Here is a 9,975-nt window from a genome sequence, read left to right on the forward strand (position 1 = left end):
CTTATTTTTTTGGTCAACAGCAGCTCATAAGTCAGAGGAACCCTCTCGTCCTATGCATTTTTAGCGGGAAATATCTGTCGTCTCATTGGCTGATACGTCCTCTGCTGTGATTGGTTGTAGTATGTGACGTCAGGTAATAGTATTTTATGAATGAATTCGATTCGGTAGGAGTGAAATACCTATACGTATTGCAGATAAACTAGGTCTTATAAATTATATTTTTTCATAAAACCAAACGTATGATAGAATTAATTTACTACCCACATAAATAATGAATCTTGTTCAATTGCTTAAGCTGAATAATTAAGTATTTTTGAAGGAATAATTTATCTACGATTTGGCTACGATGTTACCTAGGGGTAAAACAAAAACTATACGTATTTTAGATTAATTAGAGGTTCAAAAATTAAATTTCACAAAAAATAATCTTAGTCATATTATTAATTTTTGAATAAAATAAATAAAGAATCTTATTTAAAGGTCGTAAGTTGGATAAACAAGTCATATTTGAAGGAATAATCGACTGTTTTTTCTGGCTACGATGTTCTATGCGTGTGTTCGTTTGTGCGTGAAACCACGGCAATAACCAATCACAACTGAGGAAGAAGTAGCCAATCAGAGGACTGGAATGTACCACCAAGAGTAACCGGGACTTATGAGTTGCTGTTGGAGGAACCTGCTCAATTACCCGTAAATTTACATTAAAACGCTTATGAAAACAAAATAGGAAGAAAAAAACGTCATTAGCTAGAGCGTTTACCCGAAATTGCTCCTGTGAATCTGATTTTATTGTCAACAGCAGCTCATAAGTCGGAGGAACCCTCTCGTCCTATGCATTTTTAGCGCGAAATATCTGTCGTCTCATTGGCTGATACGTTCTCTGTTGTGATTGGTTGTAGTATGTGACGTCAGGCAATAGTATTTTATGAATGGGTTTGTCTCGGTAGGAGTGAAGTATCTATACGTATTGCAGATAAATTAGGACTGATAAATTATAGTTTATAGTAAAAATGAGCTTTTAATATAATTAACTTAATAATAAAATAGCAAAAAAATCTTGTTCGAATGCTTAAGCTGGTTAAATACGTCTTTTTAGAAGAAATAGTCAACAACGTTTTGGCTACGATGTTTAACTTGTATGTGGGAGTTTGTAGACAGAAGTAACAACCAATCACAGCTGAGAAGATACAGCCAATCATAAGGCTGGATTATCCCGCCAAGAGAGTGTTCCTGCGATTTATGAGCTGTTGTTCGAGAAACCAGTTACTTATTCAATACATTAAAAATTCAAATGCTTTGACATTATTCACTCGCTAGCCAACAGCAACCATAATCCAGAGGAACCCTCTCACCTTTATGTATATTTAGCGGGAAATGTCTGTTGTCTCTGACTGATTCGTCCTCTGCTGTGATTGGTGATATTTATGACGTCATAGAACTATTTTTATGAATGAAATTACGTATCAGACCTGGGAGGGTAGGGAAAAACCTATACGTATATCAGAAGAATTAGGACTTAGATACTTAGATTTTATAAGAATAACATTATAAAAAGTAGTACTTCTTTAACTAAACAAATAAAGGCTCTTATCAAGGCCGTAAGTTAAATAAATACGTCAAACTCGAAAGAATAATAGACTGTGTTTCTGGCTACGATGTCTAGTTATGAGAGGCAGGGCTGAAGATTTATTGTTTGATGGGAAATTATAAATATATTTCAATAAAATATATAGAGATAGTCCTTATAAGATGTTTATATAACAATCTATCAAAAGGATACATTTTAGAGACCAAATCTGTTTTTTTAAGAAAATACGTTTCAATGACGTCATGAACAGTAGTATGCATTTTACAGATTGCTTAAATGACTGAATAATTTTGTTTGCTGGTTTGAAGTGATGAAAATCGCTAATGATGAATATTCAATAGATATTATTATCATAAAAAGCTTATATAGTGAAGGAACTACATAACTTTAATTCGTATTTTGTAGAATTTCAAGTAAACTTTGATTATTTAAAGGAATAAATGACAGTTTTGGTTACGATGTTTGTGTGTATGAAGCTGTAGCATATAATTTCAGCAAACACTGAACAGATGATGAAAAATATGGATTAATCTTATCTGAAATTTGCCTCAGCTGATGTAGTGATATACTAAGTAAATTAGTATAATTTGATAATTAAATAAACTATAGGCCTACAGTTAAATTAAAGTGAATTAATAGTGATAGTATTTTCTAATAAATATCAGGAACTGAAATTTAGGGTAAAACGTATCTGGGTTTCTTTATCAGGAACTCTAAACCTTGTAGAGATTAATGTCTCTCTTATATATACAAGACAGCACCTGGCTTAAGGAGCTGTTTAGATTTAGTATAATTCGTCTTTGTGAGCTATGGATTTGGGGGTAACCTATGGGTCTACCTGCCGTCTCATTAGCAGCCATTGTCTGGCCCTCTCTGGTCCTAGCATGGGTGGAGGAGCTTGAGTGCTGATCATATGTAGGCTATATATAATCAGTCTCTAGGGCATAGTTCTCCAAGGGTATTGTCCCTTTCCCTTGCCTCTATCACTATCTAAATGTCAAGTTATAAACACAAAAATCCTATGAACATAAGTTTCATCTGCAAATATCTTTTGAATTGTTACTGAAAACTCCAGCAATTCAAGATTTGATTAAGTTCATGATAATAATACAATGTAACCTACCTTGGTTTTCCACTGTCTTGGGTTAGAGTTCTCTTGCTTGGAGGCACATTTGGACACCATACTTTATCTTATATCAATTCATACTTTTTATAAGTTTTTTTTTTTTTTTGTAGTTTACATAATATTTTGTTTTTCCTATTCTTAAAATATTATATTTTATTTCAGTTGTTCATTACTTCTCTTGTAGTTTGTGTATTTCCTTTCCTCACTAGAGTATTTTTCCCGGTTGGAGCCCTTGGGCTTACAGCATCTTGGTTTTGAAAGTTTTTGTGAAATTTGATTGGCAAGAATGTATGGATTTTGAAACATTTGGCCTACCTATGGGCTCAAAGAACATTTTTACTTATGAAGTAAAAATGTTGGACGACAAAAATAAAGAAAAGAAACTTTAAAGTCATGCATACAGTACACAACATGAAGAGTACTTACCTCCATACTAGTAATGATTTTAAAATAGGTCTTCGATACTGTGAGTAGCAGTAGTGATGGTGTCTACATTGTAGATTAAAGCCAGTTGAGATACTACTGCTAGAGAGTTACAGGGTCCTTTGACTGGCCACAGTCCTACATTGGATCCTTCTCTGTTAACGGTTCACTTTCCCTTTGCCTACACACATACACTGAACATTCTTGCCTATTCTTTACACATTCTTCTCTTTCCTCATACACCTGACAACACTGAGATTACCAAACAATTCTTCTTCACTCAAGGCGATTAACTATAGCACTGTAATTGTTCAGTGGCCACTTTCTTCTTGGTTAGGATTTAAGAGACTCTTTAGCTATGGGTAGCAGCTCTTCTGTGGAAGGACTCTCCAAAATCAAACCATTGTTCTCTAATCTTAGGTAGTGCCATAGCATGTGTACCACAGTCTTACATTGTCTTGAGTTACAGTTCTCTTGCTTGAGGGTACACTCGAGCACACTATTCTATCTTATTTCTTTTTTCTCTTGTTTGGTTAAAGTTTTTATAGTATATATAGGAGATATTTATCTATTTTAATGTTGTTACTCTTAAAATATTAAATTTTCCTTTTTTGCTTTCCTCACTGGGCTATTTTCCCTGTTGGAGCCATTGGGCTCATAGTAACCTGCTTTTCCAACTAGGGTTGTAGCTTAGCAAGTAATGATAATGATATTGAAACGATTATAATTTGGTAACAAAAGTAACAGTGACCTTTCTTCGGTTTGTGATGGTACTAGTCTAGACTATCCAAGCCTCAACTCTTAACCATAATATATAATATACGATAGTTATCTTGATCAGTCCAGAGTACTTGTGTTCTGCAGATGGGGATTGTCCCTTTAATCATTTTGAATTCATTGAATTTCTAACAGTCAGACCTTCTCCATCAAGTCTCAATACTACACAGTACTCTAGAGGTTTTCATTCCAGTTGTGGAATGATCTCCCTAACCAGGTGCTTAAATCAGTTTAACTTCAGTTTCAAATTTGCAGCAAATGTTTTATGTAGAACAGGCTGACACAGGTGTCTTTTTATAATTTATTTATGAAATCTATTTTAATGTTTTCGTTCTTAAATTGGTATTTTAATTGTTCCATACTTCTCTTGTAGTTTATTTCATTTCCTCACTGGGCTATTTTTTGCTGTTGGAGCCCTTGGGCTTAAAGCATCCTGCTTTTCCAACTAGGGTTATAGCTTAGCTAGTAATGATACTAATACTGATAATAAAACTTGAGATTTGAACAACAGAAGGAATAAGGTGCAAAAAAAGGTATAACAGAAGCCTAAAATTGTTGATGCTAAAGATGGATTCAAGAAATTAGGGCTAAATAGCCAGGCAATAGGACCTACAAAGCCAATTGGAACTCTGGGAAAGTAGTTATATGAAGGATACTCAACTTTTGCAAAAAAGAGGAAGCCAATTCACAAAACTAATCATCAAAGTTTGCGAAAAAAGCGCTCCCAAAAATCAACTGAACTGTAGCCATTAGCTGCGTTCGAAGGAATGGGAAGCAGGACGTATAAGGGTACTCGAAGGTGATAGGTGTAACGGCTCCTTACTTTTCCTTCCTCTTGGTGGATTAGACTGGGTAAGGTCTTTTTGGGGTGCGGATATCTATGGTTTTCTTAGGATACGTCCCTGATTATACACGATATCTTCGGATAGTCGTTTCCGGGGGTTGGAACCCTGTGATACCTGACGGTAATTCTCTTGCAATATCAATCGCAGAAATAATATACTGTGGAAGTTGCCAGAAGGAACTTCCATCAGGATGACATGGCTCGAGCCCAAAAATAGATTTATCCTACGTCAAAATCCCTTTTATGTGTTGGGATCCTCGGTTTGAGGGTTTTTCGGTGCCAGCCATCCCTCAATCCGACAACCCGAAGGATCTACTCTTATGTCCCGTGAGAACAGTAAGAAAATACCTGGAGAGGACTGCAAAATACCACCCTCAGATCAAAAATTTATTCATCTCAACAGGTTGGGTGAAGAAACCGGTCTCGAAAAATTCTATCTCTTTCTGGCTGAGACAGGTGATAAGGAGGGCCTACGAGGCTTCTGGGACTCCTCTCCCTGGAAAACCAAAGACCTCATGATATCAGGGCTTTGAGCACCTCTCTGGCTTTCGAGAAGAACATGGCTGTGGGTAAGATCCTGAAGGCTGGGACCTGGTGTAGACAGTCCACCTTCACGGAACATTATCTCAAAGATTGTACGAGAAAATCCTTGGACAAGTTTTCTATTGGCCCAATCGTGTCGGCCCTTCAAGAGATCTAAGGTCATAGCCCCAGGGTAACCGGGGGTGTTAATGCCAAGAGACACTAGTTCCTTCCTTAACCTTACCCCCCCCCCCCCTTTTCCTTCCTTCCCCGGATCGAACGGGCCAGGAAGATGTTGAAAAGACCTTAATCACTGAAAGGAACACCCTTCAAGAGGACATGTATCGGAGTTAGTTTTGAAAAGGTAAGCCATTTAGACACTTAAGTGAGTTTTTTGGAGTTTTCCCCTACTTTTCGTACAGTTTTCTAGTGGTCATGGAACCAAGACCTCCTTAGAGGTTCCCTCTCTCGCGTGCCTTCCCGTCGAATCCTGATCCCTGCAGGACACTCCCACCTCCTAAAGTGTAAGTCTCCTAAGAAGGTAGTTCTAGGTAAGTAACCGTGTTGGAACAAATCACAAATTTTTAAGTAATTTGTATTTTTCCTAACATACTTACCTAGAACTACCTTCGGGTTATGGCCCTCCCATCCTTCCCCGAGAACCTGCAGGATCGAGTAATACCTATTCCAACGAAACTTACTGGCGATTCGACCTGAGCTAGCACGCTGCCCGACCCCGGGTCGCCTCAGGGCACGTACCACACTGCCAGAGGTTGACCCCGTAGAAAATGGGAAGAGGGGGGTAAACTATACAAAAAGCTGGTCGGTTAGGTAGAGTTAACCAGTAACTCCTAAGAAGGTAGTTCTAGGTAAGTATGTTAGGAAAAATACAAATTACTTAAAAATTTGTGATTTTGAGCAAAGCGAAAAATCTATTTTTGGGCTCAGGCAATGTCGTCCTGATGGAAGGTTATCTTGAGTCTCCCTGATCAGGAAACTATGATTTAATTTTGTAAGGGAGGTCACAGCAAATAGGTTGGGTGGGATACACAAATATATGTCTTTTAATTTTCTTAGTCCAGTTAGTGTCATGCCAGCTGGACCGCTGGCTGAACTACATTACAACAGGCTAATAAGCTGAAGACGACGTCAGTGGCTGGGAGGTCTGATTGAGATGTGTCCAATGTTGTTGCTGCGCCATACATGCAATTGACCATGAATGTTAGTTTCATTTATTAAAAGATAAAAAAGTTGCACATCAGAAATTGTAACTGATACTAAGGCTGAGGTATGCATTGCTGGGTCAGTACAGGTACGAAGCCTGGAAATTGCTGTGAAAAATCTAAATAAATCAGAATTAGATTTCCAACATGCACCAGAAGGTCAGAGGAGTGTCATGGGTTGTTGTCAGGTTAACACTGAGTGTGGCAGCATGTCAACAAGTGAGTGAATGTATTTTGTCAATGGGACACACAAGTTATTGAATGCTTCCACATCATTGGGGCTGGTGGGTTCCAATTTCCCTATTCAAACAGGTTATAATTAACATGGGAATGCAGTTTTGGGTTTGCAGGGCGATTAATAATACCCAATGATTTTCTATCCTCCTCATCGCGTTTGATGTTAATTTAAATTGCATCCGAGTATTGAAAAAATGGATCACGTATAGGGAATGGGAAAATTTTGATGCTGAGAATTTTATTGAAGCTAGTGTAGCGCAAATGTCTTGTGAGAACACAAAATGTGAACATATGGTAGATAGAGAATGTGTTGGGTGTTATACCAAGAAATATAATGACAATTTTGAAAAAATGTATGATACCATGTGTCCCATAAAGAGCAAACAAATAGTGGTACGCGAAAATATTAGATGGTATAATAGAGAGCTATTAAAGGCAAAAAGACTTAGACGTAAGATGGAAGGTAGATGGAAAAGAGCCAAATCCTCACAAGCCAGAAATCTATATAATAAGGCCAGAAATGACTATAACATCCTGTTGGAAAAAACAAAAAGAAAATTCTACAACGGCAAAAGTAAAAAAAACTAATAACATGAGGGACTTTAACAAAAACCTAGATGATTTGATGGGATTAAAGAAAAAATATGTCTTGCCTGATAATGTTTTTGCAGAGAAATTTGCTATATTCTTCAATGAAAAAATTGATAAAATTTATAGAGGTTTCCCCCAAAATCACTTGGAAGGACAGTCAGTTATGCCAGTGAAGGCGGGTAAGAAGTTAATAAAATTTAGGGAAATAAATATGTGCGACTTGTTAAAAGTTATGAGAGAGATGAAGAATACATATTGTGGAAACGATCCTTTCCCAAACATTTCAATAAGTGAAGCTCCAAACAAACAAGTTGTATATAATATTTACCTGAACATAATTAACCTAACTATATCACAATCCTGTTTTCCTAGCTGTGAAAAAACTGCGTTGATCAAACCAATATACAAAGGAAAAGGTGATGTAAACGAGCTAAATTCATATAGGCCCATTTCAAATTTATCCTACATGTCGAAGCTTATTGAAAAAGTCATAAGTGAGCAACTATGGGCGCATATTGATGAGTTAGAGGTATTCCCGGAAAATCAATTGGCCTACAGAGCTAATCATTCTACAGAAACTACCTTATGCTCAATAATAAATGATATGATAGGTCTTCTTGATGAGGGAAAGTGTGGAATTTTGATCATGTTAGATCTTAAGTGCTGCATTTGACACTGTTGTGCACGAGTACTTACTTGACGACTTAAAGTCTATTGGAGTGACTGAGGAAGCACTGAAATTTTTGCGAAGTTACTTAATGAATAGGAAGGCTATTGTAGAAGTTTCTGGAAACCGATCCAGTGAGAGAATTCTTATGAAAGGTGTACCACAGGGTAGTGTTCTGGCCCCTGAGAATTCTTATGAAAGGTGTACCACAGGGTAGTGTTCTGGCCCCTATCTTGTTCAACATATATACTATCGAGCTATCGCACATCTTGAAAAAACAAAAAGTGGGCTTTAAACTATATGCAGATGATACTCAGTTCTACCTTCCAATTTCAACAACACAAGATACAAAGAAGAAAATTGATGAGATAATGACTGAACTAAAAACATGGATGCAGAGGAAAAAGCTTAAATTAAAAGATGATAAAACAGAATGTATGTGTTTTGGCACAAAGGTGGCTTTGAAGAATTACCAGTTATTTCAAAGTATAAAAATTGGTGATGCTGATGTTGGGATTGTGCCTGTTGTGAAAAATTTGGGTGTACTGATAGATTGTAATTTGTCAATGAGGGACCAAATAGTGAACACAGTGAAAGTGTGTAACTATCACCTGAGAAACAGCATTAGAAAATATTTAAGAGGGCAGTAGAAAAATTTTAGTGAAGAGTCACGTAATATCAAGGCTTGATTATTGCAATTCTCTGTACTATAAATTGCCCAATACACTACTAAGAAATCTTCAAAATGTGCAAAACCGGGCAGCTAGACTGATGAAAGGCATTAAACTACGGGAGAGAATAACTCCTGCATTGATCGATCTACATTGGTTACCTGTTAAGGCTAGAATTGAATTTAAGATTTTCTTATTGACTCACAAAGCACATACAAGTGATAAGCCTAAATATCTTCGTGATTGCTTGGTCCCCTACCCTCAAGCTACCAGTGCTGCTATAAGAGTTGGACATGCTGATGACCCACATAGACTATTCAAAATTAGTGTGCATCATGCAATAGGAGGAAGAACGTTTAGTTATGCTGCACCGAGACTCTCCAACGACCTTCCACTTGATGTCAAGAATAGCAAAAATATGGCAGCTTTCAAGTAAAACCTGAAGACTTATCTTTCTAGAAAGTATTATAATAGTGACCTGAAAACTATTAAGCCTGAATACAAATGCTAGCAAAATAGCTGATAAGATACAGAGCAAAATATTAACTGGAAAGAAATTTTTTTTCTTTTATTTTCACACACCAAGGCCCGCCTGAACAGACTTTTAGTGTCTGATGGAGGGCGAGAAATAAACCCGTAAAAGTAAAGTAAAGTAAAGAGGATAACATTCCCCTGTTTAAGCAATGGCTGTTGGAACATTTCTCAGATACTGTACTGTACAACATTTCAAGCAAACAGATGTTTTCCCAAATTACTAGCTAATTTCTCTCCCTTAGCATAAGGAAAAACCTATAAAAAAAGCACAGATAATGATGTTTTAGTAGGTATCTTGCAACCTGTGCCTACAGGGGACAGTAACCAAGTGGTGTACCTGTATGGTGGAGGTAGGCCAAACAGATAGCACCCACAAAGGGACCATACATTTTCAGAAACTCGATGCATGTGGTAAAAGGGAAACGCATCATAAATTTGCACCATTTGATGTGGTGTTAAATATCCCTGTACATACTTTTCAGGCTACCATTGATGTAAAATTCTCAACTCAAAAACTTAACCCTGTTACCCCCAGGCTATTTGGAACTTTCCAACCCTTAACCCCCAGGGGTTATTTTTTATTCAAGCACATTTTGCAGTATATATTTTTCAAATTGCTCTAACAGCCTTAATTTTCTTCATAGAGAGGTCAGGTTGGTCTCATTCTCTTGGAATATGCCCGAAATTTCTCAAAAAATTATCAAAAAAATAAATAAAAAAATTGTAAATAGCAGTTTTTTGCAAGGTCGTACCGATACGTCCATGGGGGTAA

The sequence above is a fragment of the Palaemon carinicauda genome, chromosome 26 (genome assembly GCF_036898095.1).
Source record: "Palaemon carinicauda isolate YSFRI2023 chromosome 26, ASM3689809v2, whole genome shotgun sequence".
Taxonomy (NCBI): Eukaryota; Metazoa; Arthropoda; class Malacostraca; order Decapoda; family Palaemonidae; genus Palaemon; species Palaemon carinicauda.